Here is an 18194-nt window from a genome sequence, read left to right as displayed (position 1 = left end):
CATACTCTCTGCTTCATTTTAACCAAACTGATACTCTGTGCAGACCGCAACACTCCAAACACCAGAAAAGAAGGGGAAAAAAGATCTTTGAACATCTGTCTGTGGATGCATATTGTCATTGTACAGTGAAAGAGTTGCAGTGAAGTGCAACTAGAGGTTTGAGATATTTTACGACAAAGGTCATTCACTAAATAACTTCCTTTCCCATGTCCTTTTGTGTCTGTAAACACTGAAACCATCAGAGATTTCTCCATTACCTGACACCACTAGGGTTTTTATGTAAACACATCCAAGGATTGTATGACAAGTAGGATACCATCCACCGTTGCTTTTTTTCTACCCTTCTGTGAAATGGAACTCACGTCTCAAAAATCTAAAAGTAATGTTCTGTCTCACTATTTCCACATGCACACATGCATACCTGGCCTGCAGTATGAACAGTGCCGTGAACCGAAACAGGCCCTGGTGTTTCACTCCTAAAACATGCAGCATATGGGCAAGTTACATGCAGCTTTTTCATGGCATGCATTTTGCATTAGTTTGAATGATGGGACACTTATTGCTGCCGTTTAAATGTGATATTCGGTCAGCCCTAGGATCTGGAAAGAGTGACATGAGTAAAGTACTGTTCCTCTTTCTCTCACAAACATTGTTTTACCATTTGGCTGCATGCCTGTAGTCCGACATGCTCCATGTCCTCTGTTTCAGGGGGCTCGATAGAGAGACGACCCTGTGCTTCCTCTCTCCTCTCCTCCTCCTCTTCCTCCCCCGACGCCCACCCTGGGCTTGGCACCACCAGCTGTTGAATGCATCACACCCCAAAATGGCTCCTCAGCTGCTGCTGCGGCACAAAGAGAAAAGCCAGACCGACAGACTGAGCAGCTGCTGGGTTGAAACAGGGCAAGGTCACTTGTGCAATGAATGTAGTGATACTACCTGCTAAAACATTACTTTGTACCATGACTATTAGACCATTCTAGATAAGGAGTGTTATAATAAAGTTATTAGGGCCGGTACTTTGAATACTTTCATCATCACAATGTCCACATTATAATCTGAGTCATTTTGTCAATATTTGCAACTGTGGGACACCAATGTGCCTTCTTCAAATGCTTTGAGTATATGTCATAAAGTATCTCCATTTTACTCCATAACCACTTTTTGTAATAGGATTAGCATAATCATTAATCAGATTGATGTAATTATGCTACATAGAATTTGCCACTCTCCAATCCGTTTAACTGCTGTGGCATTGCAGAGATAAAGAGCAGGAAGCTGATTTATTGTTAGCGTTCACCCACAGTGAATGCTGCCCTGTGGCAGTACACTGCTGCACCACTCCCCATATTAGGGTCTAATAAACCAATCAGCGATGTCGAGTTTGTGGAACATGTGACATGAAGTGATTTGATGTCATTTGATGTTTGACAATTTCTCCTTGAGGGTGAAGGTACAAGTCTTTTTCAGTTTGCCCATTTGGTTTCCAACCAGCGATCCATGTAGCCATGGTTTACTTCAGCAGCTGGGCATGTGGAAATATTGAACTGGAAAAAATAGAAAATCGTGATTCATTGAAAAAATATATTCATGTATTTGTACTGAGAAGAAAAATTAACACAACACATCATGCAATGACTGATTCGCTGACTATGAAACACCAAACAGACTGATTTACTTGGCAAGTCTATTTGACTGACTTCAACAACCCTTTCCTGTCCACCCATTCCATCCCACCAATGCTGACAAATGAAGGCGTTTTACATTTATGCGTTAAGGTTTTAAGACCAGGGCTTAAGTTCTAAATGTATTGGGTATTGTATAATGTTTCATGCCGGAGCCTGCGCGACTTTGCCGTGTGTTTAGCCGTTGGCTCAGAAAGAGTCGATGACAGTGGAAGTTGTCAAAGTCTCAGCCTGGGGGTAAGCTGATTGCGTAAACTCTTGTCACATGACAAACCAGTACTGTGAAGTCCTGAGCAGTTCAATTATCTCTGACTTTTCCTTGGCAGATTATTTTCACATGAACTCCAAGGTTGCAATTTATTGAATATTAAACTCCTCTGTGTGCTAATTAATGGGGTTCATGTGGTGTAAATGCTTATGCCTTTACAACATGTATTTGCATGATGAGGAATCCTGAGAGGCTGGAAAACCTCCAAGAAGGAAATTGGGTGAAAGTTCTGAAGCTTCCTGAAAGTTTCTACAAATGAAAAAAGAAGAGATTGCCTCAGTTCAGATGTTTAACTTATTTAGAAAGACTACAGCCGTCTTTTTAGAGTAAGACCAGCTTAATGCAACAATTTAAAAGATTTTTCTTTACAGATATTTAATAGAACCCTTTAATTTGCAGGCAAGGACAAGTACCAGCGTGGGTGGTAAATACCACAATGTGAATGACTGTACTGTCACTGTACAGCCATTCTTAGCAATGAATAAAGTACTAATGTCTGCACTAATCCACTGGTCACTGAACCTCTCCACTGTAGACAAGGATCTGTGCTTAAATGGTGCGTTTTGTTATTACTGCCTTGACCTTTTTCAACAGGTTCACCTCTGGTCTGGTTTAGTATTTCCTTTGGATGAACTTACATATTGGGGTTGTTTTCTATCTGAGCTCCTTTGTCTCTAAAATATATTTCCTTTCAGGTTGGCTCCTGACAACTTATCCTCCCTCCCCTCCCATCATTCTCACCATCTTAGTCACAGCAAAGTTCATTAGGATAGCTATGAGAAAGTGCCCTGCAGGATTTCCTGTTTGTTCTTACAACAAACCACTGTTTTCTGAATTTATTTATATATGTTACTAATTTCATTTATTTATGGAAGTATTAAAATTGTGAAGAAATGCACACATGCACCCATTCATCACACACACTGACAGACACTAGTTTGCCTATGGACGGCTCATAACCCCTAAACCCAGCATGACACACGCACACATTAATGAGTCATATGACTGGCTGTGTGTGTGTCACCACGCAGATGTTAAGTCAGGAAAACCCTCCTGTTAAAGTCAGATAAAATACAGATTCCAATTATGCCTTAAATCTCCACTACCCATCTAGATAAACAGGAAATCAGCTTTTGTGGTTCCAGAAATGTGAATCAAAGCCAAGCTGATCTGTAATTTTGTTTAGTGCAGGCTGCATTAGGCTCCCCACAAGCCACTTATTTTGGTTTCTTTAGGCTTCTTGCTTGCCCTTTTTGTATCTTCCCATTTACTTTTTCTTGCTGACTTTCATGCATTATTGTCATGCTTCATTGGCTCATTGTGTCATTCCAAGTTGTGTTGAGCATTTTGCACTTTTGTACTGAGATAAACAATTTACACACCTCTGATCTGCCAACCATGCACACACACATACACACACACACACACACACACACAAGCAAATTACATGGTCCAGTTGTGCATGTGCCAGCAAAAGCAGCTATTATTGTACATTTTATACATCGTAAACACAATTATGCAAATGTTTTGATTTGGGTCTATTTTCTAACATTACTTTGTATATCATCACTGCTGGGAATTGTAATTTTCCAGAAGTGTTAGCCTTGGAGTCTCTTTAATCAGTTTCTGCACACAAATTGCAAAAACTACTTTGTCTGCTTGTATGCTAAATATTTGTTTAACTATATATATATAAATAATGCAATGCTAAGAGGTTTTAAAGCAAGACAAAAAAACTAATTGTCAGCAAAGTGTTTGAGCAATCAGATTTGAAAAAAATGACAATGTAATTATTAAGTAACTATTAGTTTTTGGATATGTTCATTAGTTTCAAGTTGAAACACATATTTCACTTTGTCATTTTGAGGGATTAGGACACGCAGGCCTCCCTACTGCTGAATGAAAAGTGTGAAGCCAAAACAAGTCAAATGGTGAGCAGGCTGTTGTTGCAGCTCTCTTGTTGAAAAAGAAATATCTGCAGGTTTTGAAAGCTGTCAGCCTGCTTGTAGAACAACAACATGTCTCCCATATTTTCTCTGCAGTACAAACATAGTTGACAACTGCGGCTAGAAAGCTTGACTTCTGGCTTAGTAAAGACCTTTAGAATTACTGAAATTCACATTAGTAATCATACTTAAAAGCAGAGAAATGAAAGGGGTCAGCTGTTCCATTTGAAGAATACCTGACATAACCATGGTCTTAGACAATCCAGCCTATACCTAAACCAGTCATCCTAAAGATAACACTCAGAGAACTGTTATATGTAAGAATTCATAATTACCCTGTGATGGACTGGATCCTAAAGCACTAAGTTACATAACACAGCAGCTTTTATCACACTTAAAACAGGTGGTCTTAGAAACAAGTCCATTTGATGACCTTGGCACCTTGTCATATTTTTTTAAATTCCCTCTTTTTTATTATTATTTTTCTCTATACCCTGTGATGGACTGGTGACCTGTCCAGGGTGTACCCCTGCCTTTCACCCAAAGAGAGCTGGGATAGGCTCCAGCAGATCCCTGGGACCCTAAATGGATGGATGGATGGACGGATGGATGGATGGACGGATGGATGGATGGACGGATGGATGGATGGACGGATGGATGGATGGACGGATGGATGGATGGAAGACTTCATAATTTTTAAAAGAGAAAATAACCAATTTTTCCTAAAGCAAAAATAAACCCACAAGTCAGTACATTTGGTGTAGCTAATTCTTCTCTGCTTGTGCTACTGTCAATATACAGTAACTGTCAATTTTGGTCACTGTAAACATGACATAGACTCAATTTAACCCTGTACATTTGGGCTAGAGAGTGAAAATCAATCAGACAAAGGGAAAATGCAGCAGAAAAATCAGGCACATGTCACTTTACCAGCTTTGACATGACTTGTCTGCCAATGTGCAAACTGAGGAAATCAACAGTACTATACAAGAATGTCTGTCATGTATAGAGGATTAGGCGCTCCGCAAGAAACTAATCGTTCCTTCAACCATTCTCCAACTTTGGACAAAACAACAGCTGACTCACTCTTACCCAGTGTATCATGGCTTCTAACACAGATGGAGAAATGCTGAGATAGACCACAGCAGCTGGGGGCCTTGAGCTGCACATGGAGCGTTACCAAAAGCAGCATCATTACAGTTGGTCACCCACCATTTAACAGAGACACCCTGTGTCTCCTGTACCTGCTGATGAACAAAGTTGTGAGGCTGAATCACCTTGTTCACTGCCACAGAGCCAGTCATGGAGCAATTCCATCATGGTTGGAAAATGTGAAAGATAAAGTTGAAGGGCAACAGCTCTACTGTGTAGGGGGTCCCTCTTAATGCACTTTAGCTGGGCAAAGTCATACCCTTTAATAGCCTTGAGGCAATTCATGCTTCTTTACTATTTAGTCATTTTCCCAGCTACTACAGTATAAAATAAATGAAAAAGAAAAGAGTCGGCAAAAGAAATTCTCATGTGTTTCACCATATTGGGATGACTTTGATGCATTTGTGTTAGTGACTAATGTGTCATGACCTGTCTAGGACTTTTATTTTGGTTATGGTCCTTCATATTTGCTCTGGTGGGTTTCCTGTAACTTCACTTCCTTGTGTGTGATTCCCTGGATATGTTCACCTGTGGCTGATTAGTCTGTTGTTGTATAGCTGCTACTCCCCACCCATCTTTGCTCCCTGTCTTCTGTTTCTCATCTTTCTGTGAGACACATTCGTGTTGTTCCTGTTACCCCCATTGTATCTGCCCTCTTTGCCATTCTATGGATTATGTGGACTCTGTTTTCTTGCTCATACTCTTTAGATTCTGATGAAATCTGGAACTAGGTTTGGACTCTTGACTCATGTGAGAGGTTTGTGTTTGTGGTTGTTGAGTTCTTCATCTGTATGTAGTCACCCTGAGGTTGTGTTTCCTTTGTGCATGTCTTCACTCCCTGTTCTGGAAATAAACCTGAACCTCTGCCATCCTGCCTCTCTGCTCCTTCTGCATTTGGGTCCACACCTGATTACTGCTCTAAGGAGACCTGACTTAATGTGATTTATACACAAATAAATTCATCCACTGGTACTATAGAATAACCATTTTTAGCAGTGCTAACAGTGTCAGCCAGTCCACCATAGACCCTGCTGAAATATCTCAGTGACTCAGTGATTGTTGTCAAAGTTGGTCCAGGCATTTATGATCCCCAAAGAATGAATCCTAATGATATGGCTCTCTTCTTTCATTCTTGTTATGAACATGTAATGAGTTGCCCATGACAAAGAACACCAGATAGATCAAACACTACAACATAAAAAGCTCTGCCAAAGTACCCCCAATTGAAAATTTCTAAAATGAGAGAACAAACTTCACAATGAAGTTCAGCAGAGCTGATCATCATCAAAGTTGTCAGAGTAACACAGTTAATGTATTGCATCATATGATTTATTTCATCCATCCATCTATACCACTTATCCTGTCAATCCCAGCTCAAACTGGGCAAAAGGCAGGTCCTGGAGACGTTGCTGGGGCCTGTCACAGGACTGAGACAGACACAACCACTGATCCTCACATTCACACCCACTACCAACTTAGAGCCACCAATCAACCTACCCTGCATGTGTTTAGACTGTGGGATGAAGACAAAGTACTTGCAGAAAACCCAAGCAGGTAATGGTAATGGATGTATTCTAGAAAAAAAAATCTCCCCATATCTCATCCATTTTCAGAAACTACCAGTTAATTTTCATAGCTCTGGTAAACAAATCACAGTGCAAACACATTTTTGAAATGTCAGTATTTTCATCTTGTTATATAAGAATAAAACATTATAATTACTGTGAAATGTCACCAATGTCAAGGCACCAAGTTACTTTCTGCAGCTAAAAGTCCCTGTCCAATTTGAAGAAGCACTTAGAGACTGGATGAACTGGCATGTTGCTGTAGCAGAGCTGGACTCTGATGCTCAACACCTAAAGACGCCTCCATGCAGGCAGCAGAAGTTGGAGTTGCAACCACCTTTATCAGTAAAAATGTGTTTTTGAAGGAACAAAGGCAGATTGTAGTTGCCAAGTGCGGTGGTTCCCTGAATATCAGGCGCTCATTAGTCACGTTCAGGCCAAGTCAAAACATGGACAGGTGAGTTGTTGGCTAGCAGAACAGTGATAGCATGTTAGACTACAGTAGGAGCAAGTAACTTTGTTTATAAAGCTGCTATAGCTAAAGTGGTTAAAGACCTTGATTCTCAACACGTTTCTTCTCACTCTGAACAGACCTTCAAGTGAACATTATTATTAATTCATCAACCTGCCAGACTGGGTTTTAACTTTAATACATTTAGAGACTGAGCTATCCTCACCGGGAAGACTTAGGGTTATTAATGATTGAAGAGAGGTGAGAGCATCATCTTGGTCCACTACACTGTGGCCCTGTTCAGAATTTAAATGATTGCATCATTTTGTTACATTGTCCCACTGAACATCACCTTGCTTAGACAGACTCATGGGACAGTATAAGCGAAGGCAGAGGTAAGAACAACAACGTCTCTAGAGCCAATGTGTAAAGAAGAGCATCTCTAACCATGCTGCAGGATCAAATCTGGTTACACACAGCTCTAACCTTATCCTGTCTGTGTGATGCTTGCTTTAGTCTGGCCTCAAAGGCTTATGAGCTCTAGAGTCACCTCAAGTAGAGGGGAGAGAGCGGGGCAAGCTTTAGAGATGAGGCAAAACAGAATGAAATATATCAACATACGCACAAACAGCAAGAGAAAGCCCGTGTGGATTATTCACAGGGAAAACACGCTACTCAGGTGCTGCAGGCTCAGTCGTATTTCTTTTGCTTCTTCTTTCCAGTTCTCTTGTTTTATCTCGTACCTTAAAACTCTCACATGCAACAGACAGAGCTGGGGTGCATATACTCACTTGCAGGCTGTACACATTCTTCCCCACTCACTTCCAGACACTTTGTAGACAAAAGATAAAACTGCACCTTTTGAAGGTTGTCGTGTAACCGGTGAGGCATACTGGGAATTGGTGATGCGGTGGTCTTGTTTTGGTGGGTGAGAGACTCCTAGCCTTTCATCTCCGGTGATGTGATCCCCTCAACCTGCTCAGCCCCTATGTTACTAACTCTCCACCTGTGCTTTGATGCCCTCGCCTCTGTCTCTCTGTATTAGCGGAGAAGCCGTCACTGTACTGTCAGCAAAGCAGGCAGAAGTCATTTTTCATGCTAAAAAATTCTAAGACCTATAAGCTCCTGGTAAATAATGCTTAATTCTTTTTTTATTTTATGACTTTCACCAGCACACATGAGTAGGAGCTCGTGTGGCTTCATATAAAATGGCAGACCTATGACAGGCTGAGATTAGTCATTGAGCAACAGGCAGGGACTCGCAATCTGTTTTTATTTTCACACAAACCTGAATGTTTTGAAGTTCTGAAGTGCCAACGGGATAGAGTTGCAGTAATGTACATGTTGAAACCGAAGACAATCTGTTCTCATCGGTGACAAGAGGCAAGATAGTTTCACCGCACACGGTGCCGGAGATCTGTTGGAACTTGACTTAGCCCTGCCTGTCACAATTCTCTTTAACTTCACACCACAGTAGTGCAAGAATTCTCAAATGTTTCTGGTACCTTGACCCTGTCTCTTTAGGTCTCACAATTCTCAGGATCCCAGCAATTAGAGAGTTGTCAAGTTGTCATGCTAATTTTAGTCCGGGAGAAAGTTGGACATAGCTCCTGTTGTGAAACATTTGGCAGGACAGATATATTTGACATTTATAATCATCATAGGTTTTCAATTTCCAGTGAGAGTACACTATCCAGATAATGTGTCCATGTGTTTAATCTAACTCAAAACCATGTATTTAATTCATAACTGATAAAACGATTCCTTTGTTAAGTCATTACAGTGGGCAACATTGGCTATAACCTAAGTTAACTATAGAGAGACCTTGCTATTACTACATTTCAGTATGTCACAGTTTAACATGTCAGGAGTTTTATCACAAAGACAAAAGCAATTCTACATCAAAAAAGCAGTATTTTAAATATACCCAGCTAAAACTGATAAAAAAAGATGATTTTAATTCATAACCAATAAAATTATTATTTAGTATTTATTATACACGATATACATTCTGAAAGAGCCTTAATTGATCTACCATTATTGATGGTTATCTTGAGCAAAGCTCTAGAGACATATTGTTGTGTAAGTGGAATTACACACATTAGACTGAAACTACTTTCTGCTTGCCTTACTTCCATTTCAGCATGTCCCAGATAAACATTTCAGTGTAAAGTAAGTGAAGTAAACACAGCAGAGCTGTACCTCCAAAGCAGGATAAATTCTTCTTCCATGTTTGTGGCTCCCTTCCTTCTCTCTCAATCAGTGTGTCAGGGTGTCTCGTAATAACAGCTGTGTCACTCCCTGCTATACTGTAGTGAAAGGGAAGTAAAAAAGATGCATCCATGTCATATTTACCTCTTTATGCTAACAATCCCACAATGCAACACTATGTGTTGTACAGATGAGAAAATTACCATTGACTCACTCCAGAGCTTTTAGTGATGACAGAAAATGACAAGGATTATTGGTTGTCTAAAATCTAAATTTACTTCTCACTACTGAGCAAAGTGTGTGTACACTATATGGACAATAGGCAATGAGGAAGCGATGTCAGACACAGCCTACAACTTTAAAACATATTGACTTGAGTCCTGGGAAATAAAGAGAAGATTTCACCCATGATCGCAGCATTTCCCAAGTTTAGCAAAATCTGTGTATTTTACTAGACCAGAAATCCTGCTATACACTCCACTGTGATTAATCTAATTTAAGTTGCAACCAGATGGCTGTCACTAATTACTTGCTCTGAAAATGTTAAATGTTGTAGAAAAATATCTCAACATTTCAGAATAATGACAAACTCGTCATCTTTCGATGAGTCATTTGAATTTTGATAGCAACCATAAACAGACACTAAATCAGCCACTGCAGCTGAGCCCAAACAGATTCCTGCCCATGATGTCAAGTTTTTTATTGGAACACTGAAGAACACTGTGAACATGTTTTTAAAAAGGTATATATAATAGAATTATCCATTACACTCTTCTTCCTGCTCTTGGTGACCTTAGGTCAAGGGTCGGCAACCTTAAACACTCAAAGAGCCATTTGGACCCATTTTCCATAGAAAAGAAAACACCGGGAGCCGCAAAACCTTTTTGAAATACAAAATAAAATAACACAGGATAAAATGTTTCTTGCCTTTATTCTATGTCTTTTAAATATTCTCCATCTGTGAACGGCTTCCAGTGCCTGGCCATTTCATGAGCGGCCACAAAACTAGTGTATGTGGTTGGATTTGCAGACTTCATCCACTTCTTAAAAAATGTTTTGCTCATATCAACCTTCCTCATCAGTTTTGAAACGGCCTTTTTTCTCTCATCTCCATCCAGATATTTTTGAGCAAAGGCTGCCTGTTTATTCTGGAAATATCTTGCAACATTTGACTTTTTGTTGTTTGCTAGTTTCTCATCACATATTAAGCAGACTGGTAAACCTCGTCAGCAGTGAAAGCAAATGAATCTGCCCACGTAGCATTGAACGTTCTGTTTCCTTCAGACACTTTTCTTTTCTTAGAGTTCTCCATAGTTGGTTTACCTGGGGTCAAAAAATGATAGAAATCGCGCACAGGCAGCTGTCGCACATTGGCAGTTGTGACGAATATTAAGAGCGACAACAATTTTTTGATCATGTTTTATTTAGATTTTATAAGATCACCATCATTTTGGAATTACATTTTAAAAACTAACTAAACTGAAATACATTTTAATTAAATACTCATTGTTTATTTTCCAAGGTCTTAGGGAGCCGCAGCAGAGGGATAAAAGAGCCACATGCAGCTCCGGAGCCGCGGGTTGCCGACCCCTTCCTTAGGTTATAGTGGCAATTAAACAATAGCAGATAGATACATTTAATTATAATTTAGCACAATTTCACTGTGTTGATTTTAGACAAAAGTGAAGTATCTGGGTTAACTTCAACTTATACTATGTCCCTCAATGTATAGTAATTTCACTATCAACTAAGTAGTCCTAATTACAGCTATTTAAGACAATATTGCATGCATGCCACCACATATACTCTGATGCAATGTATTTCTAATGTCTTTAACTGCCACAGGCTTTTTTTTAGGCAATTAGTTGTGCAGTGTTCTGAATTATTCTCCAGATGCAACCAGGGTAACATGTGGGAGGAAATGACTCTCGTCAATGAGGGAAATTCATCCCAAGCTATACATTATTTCTATGCTAAAAGGAAAAGATATATTGTTGACACTATTATTTTTGTGTTGCTCTATGTTCTCTTATCCTTAGCCTTTCTAGGACATATATTTTTACACCAACACCAAATAGTACACTGATAATGAGATGCAGATGAAAAGCTTTAAGTCACTACAGCACCAGAATACCAAGCTCTGCTAACTTGCTAGTCACTCTGTCATTTGTTTAGTTTAGTACTGTTTGTAGGAGTTCTCTTTCTATAGCAGTTACCACAGTCGGGAGGCAGCAAGAAGTGCTGTCGGTAGCATAAGGCAACAGTTCTCCTTAACAACACCAGTGATTAAAGAGCAAGCGCCCCTGCTTAATAAGTGACTAATCCTCCTGCCCTTTTGGTCTGTCAGTCCTAACAGATGAGCTAGCAGTCCAGAGAGATTCATCACAGCAGGTCTCTGGTCATCATTATTATTATTATACTGGTTCATGTGAAACCATACTTAACCAACATTGTGCGTGTAGAGGGATCATCTGACCTAGTTAAATAGTGTTATTAATACTGTTATAATTAATATAGTAATAGTAAACAATTGATGAAATGACTTTGTGTAATGTGAAAGGGGTTACCCATAATAACAAGCCCATAGATAAATATCACTCAACTTTTTTTCAATTGAATGAAACTTTTTTGCATGGCATTTTAGTGTCTTTCATCTCTTTGTTTTGGTTTTAAACAATTCAGCTGCAAAGACAGACAAATATAGAGAGCATGTAGCAGCTAAAGAGCCAGAACAGTTTGTGGAGAGCAAAACAGAACTAAAAAGGTGAGGGGAGTTACATCCATTGCATCACCACAAACACAACTAAAATTAATTATTAGTTCTGTTTATCTCAAAGTTGGACAAATAAAACTCAAATCTGTATTATTTGAATCTACCATGTAAGTCATAAAATATGTTTTTGTTGTAATATGGGTGAACTGATCCCCTTATGTCGTAGTTGTTTTGTCTGACAAGGCTCTCTATGTTTTGTACTTGTGCGCTCTCAGTAATACAGTCAGCTTAGTGAGCCAGTGAAGCTAAAAGCACCCATTACTCGCCTGCGAAGTTGACAGACAATGGCAATTGGATGTAAAGGCAACTTAAGCAGGGGTTTGATTGTCACGGGGATAATGTTTCATTTCTTTTGTTGCAGTGTGGCAAGCGACCTCTCACCCCTACAAACCCCTCGTCTAAATCAGTTGCTGTGATGTGGATCACATTCCTGGTTGTTTACATTATGCCCCCTATGCCAGACACTGCCACCAGCCATTCACACCTGTCCCGTCATGTCTTCAGAAAGGAAACTGTGATACATTTTCAGAGTGGAACAGAAAGGCCTTTGTATGTGTGTGTGGGGGGGGACTTAAGGCGCAGACATTCACACACATTCAAAAGGGACTGCATGCTTAAACTTACACACAGCTGAGAAATGGCCCACACAAATTGATGCAGAGATGCAGTGAGACACTCATATTCGCGCACACACTCATTGGGGCTGTCAAACTGTCAGAAGAGTGAGTTATGGAGCTGCTGGATGTGTCTGAACATGGCGGGGAAGATTCCACTGCTGTAAGGAGTGATAAATGAGGGAGAAGTGAGGAGTAGAAGCTCCTCAGTCTGACAGAGACGCCACAGTCGCCCACTGGAGAGACCAGGAAGGCAGGTATGGGCTGTCACCTCAGTGCCATCCTTTCCCACTTCACACATACAGAGTTACAATAGCACTCGACAAACAAATTCTGCTAAGTTTCCTATTAGAATATTGGTACATTACAATTTTCTTCTGTTATAACAATTGTTATAACTGTTATGTTTTAAGCCATTGAAAACTTAGCTCTAGAAGCATGTCACTGTATTCTGCATTCTTGTAAACTGACAAAAATATGTTTACATTCAGCGTTACTCACCAAAACTCATTGCGTTTATTCTTGAGGTTTAACAAAAGTTTTTCATGCGTCATATAACATTTGCAGAGCTTTTCAGTTTTCCAAATCCTGGATTTTTCACAGATGTTAAGGATGTTGTCTTCTTTTTCCACAGTGTTTGTTGGGGCACTGTTACATTGGCTGGTTATGTCAGACCTACCAGCTGCCAATCAGCAGTACTCTGTGAACCAAACAAAACAGAGTCCCACAGGTGAAGACATGGCCGCTCGCTACCCTACTGCTCAAAATCTTCAGAATGTGCCCACAATGTGAGTAACACCATATGTATATCCATCCATCCATTACCTATACCCACTTATTCCTATTTAGGGTCACAGGGATCAGCTGGAGCCTATCCCAGCTCTCTTTGGGTGAAAGGCAGGGGTCCACCCTGGACAGGTCACCAGTCCATCACAGGGCCACATAGGGAGAAACAACCGCACACACTCACACTCACTCCTATGGGCAATTTAGAGTCACCAAACCTGAAACCTGAAACCGGAGTATCAGAGTGTATATATATATATATATACACTCTGATACTCCGGTTTCAGGTTATATATATATATATATCTATATATATATAGATATATATATATCTATATATATATATCTAGATATATATAGATATATATATATATCTATATATATATAGATATATATATATTGTGTTTTGAAAAAAACTGCCTTTTTAAAAGCTTTCATGAACTGGATGTATGCTGATGCGGTTAAATATCAATAGACTGAAGAGCAGCAAAAGTTTTCAATATTAAAATTTCCAAATGACTCCCCTTCACCTCTTTGTCTCCTACACATACACCCCCACTGGCATACCCAATCATAAAATACATATCTGTTAGCGTATATTACCCATGGACCCATTATCATAGTTGCATTCCGTTATCTTGTTCTTTTGTGCTCTCTGTCCCTCTGTACCACACACACACACTTCACAGCCATCCATTAAACCACACACTCATCACATTCATTCACTGCCCACACACACACTCCTCACAGCAGTGCATGCAACCCGCATCACTGCCAATCCATTTCTCATCATCTACACTCAACACCAGGATATTGGACTAATGGGTCTAATAGCACGCCCACTGCTATTGCAAGACTAACTGGGTGTACTGGAATAAAGGATGATCTTTGTGTGGAAGAAGAAGAAACTGAGCAATAGAGTCCAGGAGATACAGGAAGGAAAAACAGATGGTGAGAGAAAGAGAAGAGTGATGAAAGTGACATGCTGAGGGATACATGAGAGACTGACGGGAAGCAGCAGCAGAAGGGAAATGTGAAAGTGCACTTCATTGTAGTCAGCCATGCTGCTTAGCTGTCTGCACCCCTGGTTTACAATCTAAACATCACGATCCTTTGATTGTGACATTTTTTTGTTTCTTTGTGCCTTTTGTCTGAGCTCAAAGCAAATGCTGTTGGACGAAATGAAAGCAGGCGAGAGGAGCTTGGGGAAAAAATATTGTCTCGCCTGTTGCACACAAAAGAAAACACTTGACTGGTCGGACTCCAGTGTTCAAAAATGTGTATCCTTGGAGCCTGAGTGATTTAAGCACATTCTTCCCACATGCTGTTATTACTGGTCTGACACTGAAATATTGCCTCCGAGATGGGAACAGTCGCTCCACCTGACTTTTATTTTCGGAGACTTGGATGAGTTGATAGATTTTCGTCTGCCGGAGGAAAAAAAATACTTTGCTTTAGTTCAGAAAATAAATCCATGCACACATGCCTGTATGCACTGTAGGAAGCGATTATTGGATTATTGGAAAATTACATTTCTACAAATGTACTCATAATGGAGTAAATTAGCACATCTACAATTTCCTTTTGTCTTTAATAGTTCTGATTTAATTTATAGTAATTATCTGCAGGCATGTGTAATGGAAACAACGAAAAAGAGAAGCATGGTGATGGATTTAGGGCTAGAAACATGAGCCTGGAAAGAAGAATTACAGAAAGAATGTGAATACTTTCGCTGATTTAAGTTTCAGGAGTGGAGATTGGATTCACAGAGGTCTATTTCTGTTGATGAAAAATATTCCTTCTCCACTCATGTCTAACAAAAATAGATTTGTTTATTTGGTGAACCTGAGAGTGTGTCGCCTTTTCCTTCTTCCTAAAACAGCCTCTTCCTGCTATTTTTAAACGTGTCAGCGCAAACTTACCATTCAAATGTAAATTGTGTCTTTTTGTAACCCGGCCCCATTCATTAAAGCTTATTTCAGTTAAATCTTTCTCGGAAAAAAAAAACAAAAAACAAAAGGCAAACAGGGTTCCAGCTAATGCAAACAGAAAACATCTGCAGCTGCTTCTGATCTTTTTCCACCAAGGTAAAGAAAATAAAGGAGGGAGACAGAAAAAAAAAAAGAAACAGTTAAATGCCTTAAATCTTACAGCTGACTCACAAACAAATGTATTTTCATGGATGAATTATTCATGTACAACTGACACGACTGCTACAAGGGCCAAACAGAGCACTCTTTAAAAAAAAAACAAAAAAACGGGGGGAATGTTTTTTTTTTCACCAATGAAACCAGATAAGATTCAGCTTTTCCTCCTTAATCAGCTAATGTTAGATCCCTTTAATTAACCCGTCTCCCCCATTTGATTTCTATCACTGCTAAATTTTATGTTTCTGTTTACAATCCTCAATTGTAATGGACATATCAGCATTTTGCAATTATGCAGAAAGGTCCATGGATGAGAGTGATGAATAAACGATATGTAATTAAAATGTGCTTTCTATGCTGCACTTACAGTACGAGTGAGATGCTTTATAGTTTAATTCTATGTGGGAGTTTGCGTGCATGAAAAGATGAACACGCCTGTGTTTCATTCTTTCATTTCAATCTTTGGTTGTATTAAACTAATTCTGGGTATTTTTTTTTATTTTTTTTTTTTCCCAACTAATGCTTCACTAATCTTTTTTTATTTTGTTGCTGACACGTTTGAGTAAATATTCAGCAGCTGTCTTGTATTGGTTCATTCAGTTTTAAGTCTGGGGAGACATGTGGCATAATAGACTAAAAGGTTAGCTAGTGGAGCAGCAAGAGGCATGTTCCACTTGAGTCCCTACTTTAAATTGCTGGTATTCATCAACTTAAGTGATGAGTCTGCATGATGAATGGTCCCTCATTAATATTATTATGCTATTAGGCTGCATCTCGCTCACTCTGCTCTACCTAGAATATGCATATGTACTCAGTCAATTGCTCGTGCATTTAGCGGGTCTGTTTTTTTCATGTGCTTCTCCTGCCTGCATTATTCTGTTTACCATATCCACACAGTTTCGATCTTTTTCCTTCCAGATCCAAAAACACCTCATTTAAAATCTTACTGATATTTGTAACAACATGTTTATAGTGGACAGAGGTTACACTTAGAAAGATGGACTTTAGAACTTTTGTTTTAGTGGACGTTTATGGAAATGGACAAAACCAGTGTACTGTGGCGTAACTACCAATGCTACCACACAGATAAACTAAAAATAATAGTTGTTTTAACAAAATCATCAAGGTTTCCATTTCTATTAACAACGGCTGCAGTTCATGGGTCAAACATTTAGGACTAGATTCAAACAGGACATGTGGAAAAGCCACTAAAACCGGATGTGTATATACATTTATTTTCTAAAAATAGAGACCTGAAGCTGTTTTTTCTGAACTGCATGGCTTTGGGCTGAACACTAACAAAAACAACTGGAGCAACCTCAGATGATGCTGTCTTTGTAGTTACTCTGCTACAAAATGGCAAAAGGTTTTTTATGTGGAGAGAGACTGACTCTAAACTAACACATTGACTCTAAACTGAAAAATTTTAAAGGAAAGCAAATCTGAGATGAACAACAGAGGGTCTAAACACTTATTCTATGAAATATCTTAAGTTTAAGTTCATTGAACTTGTGTCTTAAGTTTGGTTAATATTACTCTCAGCTGTTTTATCTTCATATATAACTTCAGCCTGAGTTAACCTGCATTTTCAAGGTTGCAGGGAAACTTATATTTCTAAGTTGATCCAGCTTTAAATGATTTCCAGTGTGTCCACTAAGATAAAGATATCCATTCTGCCTCTCAGCCCCCCTGACCCTTCAGACAGCAAATATACCTATCACTCTAGATTTATCCCTACCAGATATACAACTCATACATTTCTCCAGCTACAAAAGTCCTTCTAGAGTGCCCCAAGCAGATGTTCTTGAACCCTCGCAGGCCATGGGCAAGATGATGCCTTATAATTATGGATATAAACAGACTGTGCACATGGTTTAACCTGCCATGAGTGATGAATGGCAGTCCAGTCCTGCTGCATAAACTGTTAGTGCCAAAATAGCGTCCTCTTGGCCACAGAGGGTCAATGGCACTGGGAGGATTTAATGGGAGAGGGGCATCCAAACAGCCTGGACGTCCATCTGTCCACCAGCGCCGTTTTTACATGTCATACATTTGTGAAGATGGCTGTTCCACTGGACCAGTGGGGCTGGACACCCACTCAGTGAAGTGTGCAAATGACTGAGCAGCACACTTTACCTGAGAAAGTACTGTAGCTATAGGGCATGTTTCATTCAGGATGATCTTTTAATATACATCTTTCCAACACAGAAATAAGCTTCCCTGGTTTTTCCTAACAGATAGAGGCTTAGGCACAATGAATCAATGTATAAAGACATTCCTCATAAGAAATGTAAAAACAACCATTCTTTGTGGCAGCATCACCAAACTAATCACACAGCAGGTCTGATATTTCTCTGTACTGTACCATCAACTTGGGATGTAGTTACAACCATTGACTGGAATAAGCAACTTGCAGCCATCAACTCAAAATATTAGTAATAGCAGACAGAGAAAAGATAAAACTAATGCAGCCTAAAGACATTGTTAACCTGGCTAACTTGGAGATATTTGAATACTGGATTAGATTTCATTAGCCAAGGAAAGTAGTTAGTTGGTGATATGTGACTATATCACAACTGAACTAACATTAATATAATGT

General features: G+C 39.5%; 1 protein-coding gene across 2 annotated transcripts in view; it reads right to left on the bottom strand.

The window, feature by feature from the left end:
- The window catches only part of flrt2 (fibronectin leucine rich transmembrane protein 2), a 53229-nt gene extending 45030 nt beyond the window's left edge, over positions 1 to 8199 (bottom strand). The window contains exons 1-2 of one of the 2 annotated variants that reach the window (XM_026318543.1): positions 7923 to 8199; positions 659 to 841 (exon numbers count right to left, since the gene is read on the bottom strand). The gene's annotated coding sequence lies outside the window, so the exon portion shown is untranslated. Of the gene's footprint in view, positions 1 to 658; positions 3791 to 7922 lie in introns of those variants that run through there. The other variant, XM_026318542.1, reaches the window with a different exon arrangement.
- Positions 8200 to 18194: the final 9995 nt, after the last annotated feature.

This window comes from Mastacembelus armatus, chromosome 24 (genome assembly GCF_900324485.2).
Source record: "Mastacembelus armatus chromosome 24, fMasArm1.2, whole genome shotgun sequence".
Classification (NCBI taxonomy): Eukaryota; Metazoa; Chordata; class Actinopteri; order Synbranchiformes; family Mastacembelidae; genus Mastacembelus; species Mastacembelus armatus.
The sequence above is the reverse complement of the archived record's forward strand: the minus strand, read 5'-3'. Positions and strand labels throughout refer to the sequence as shown.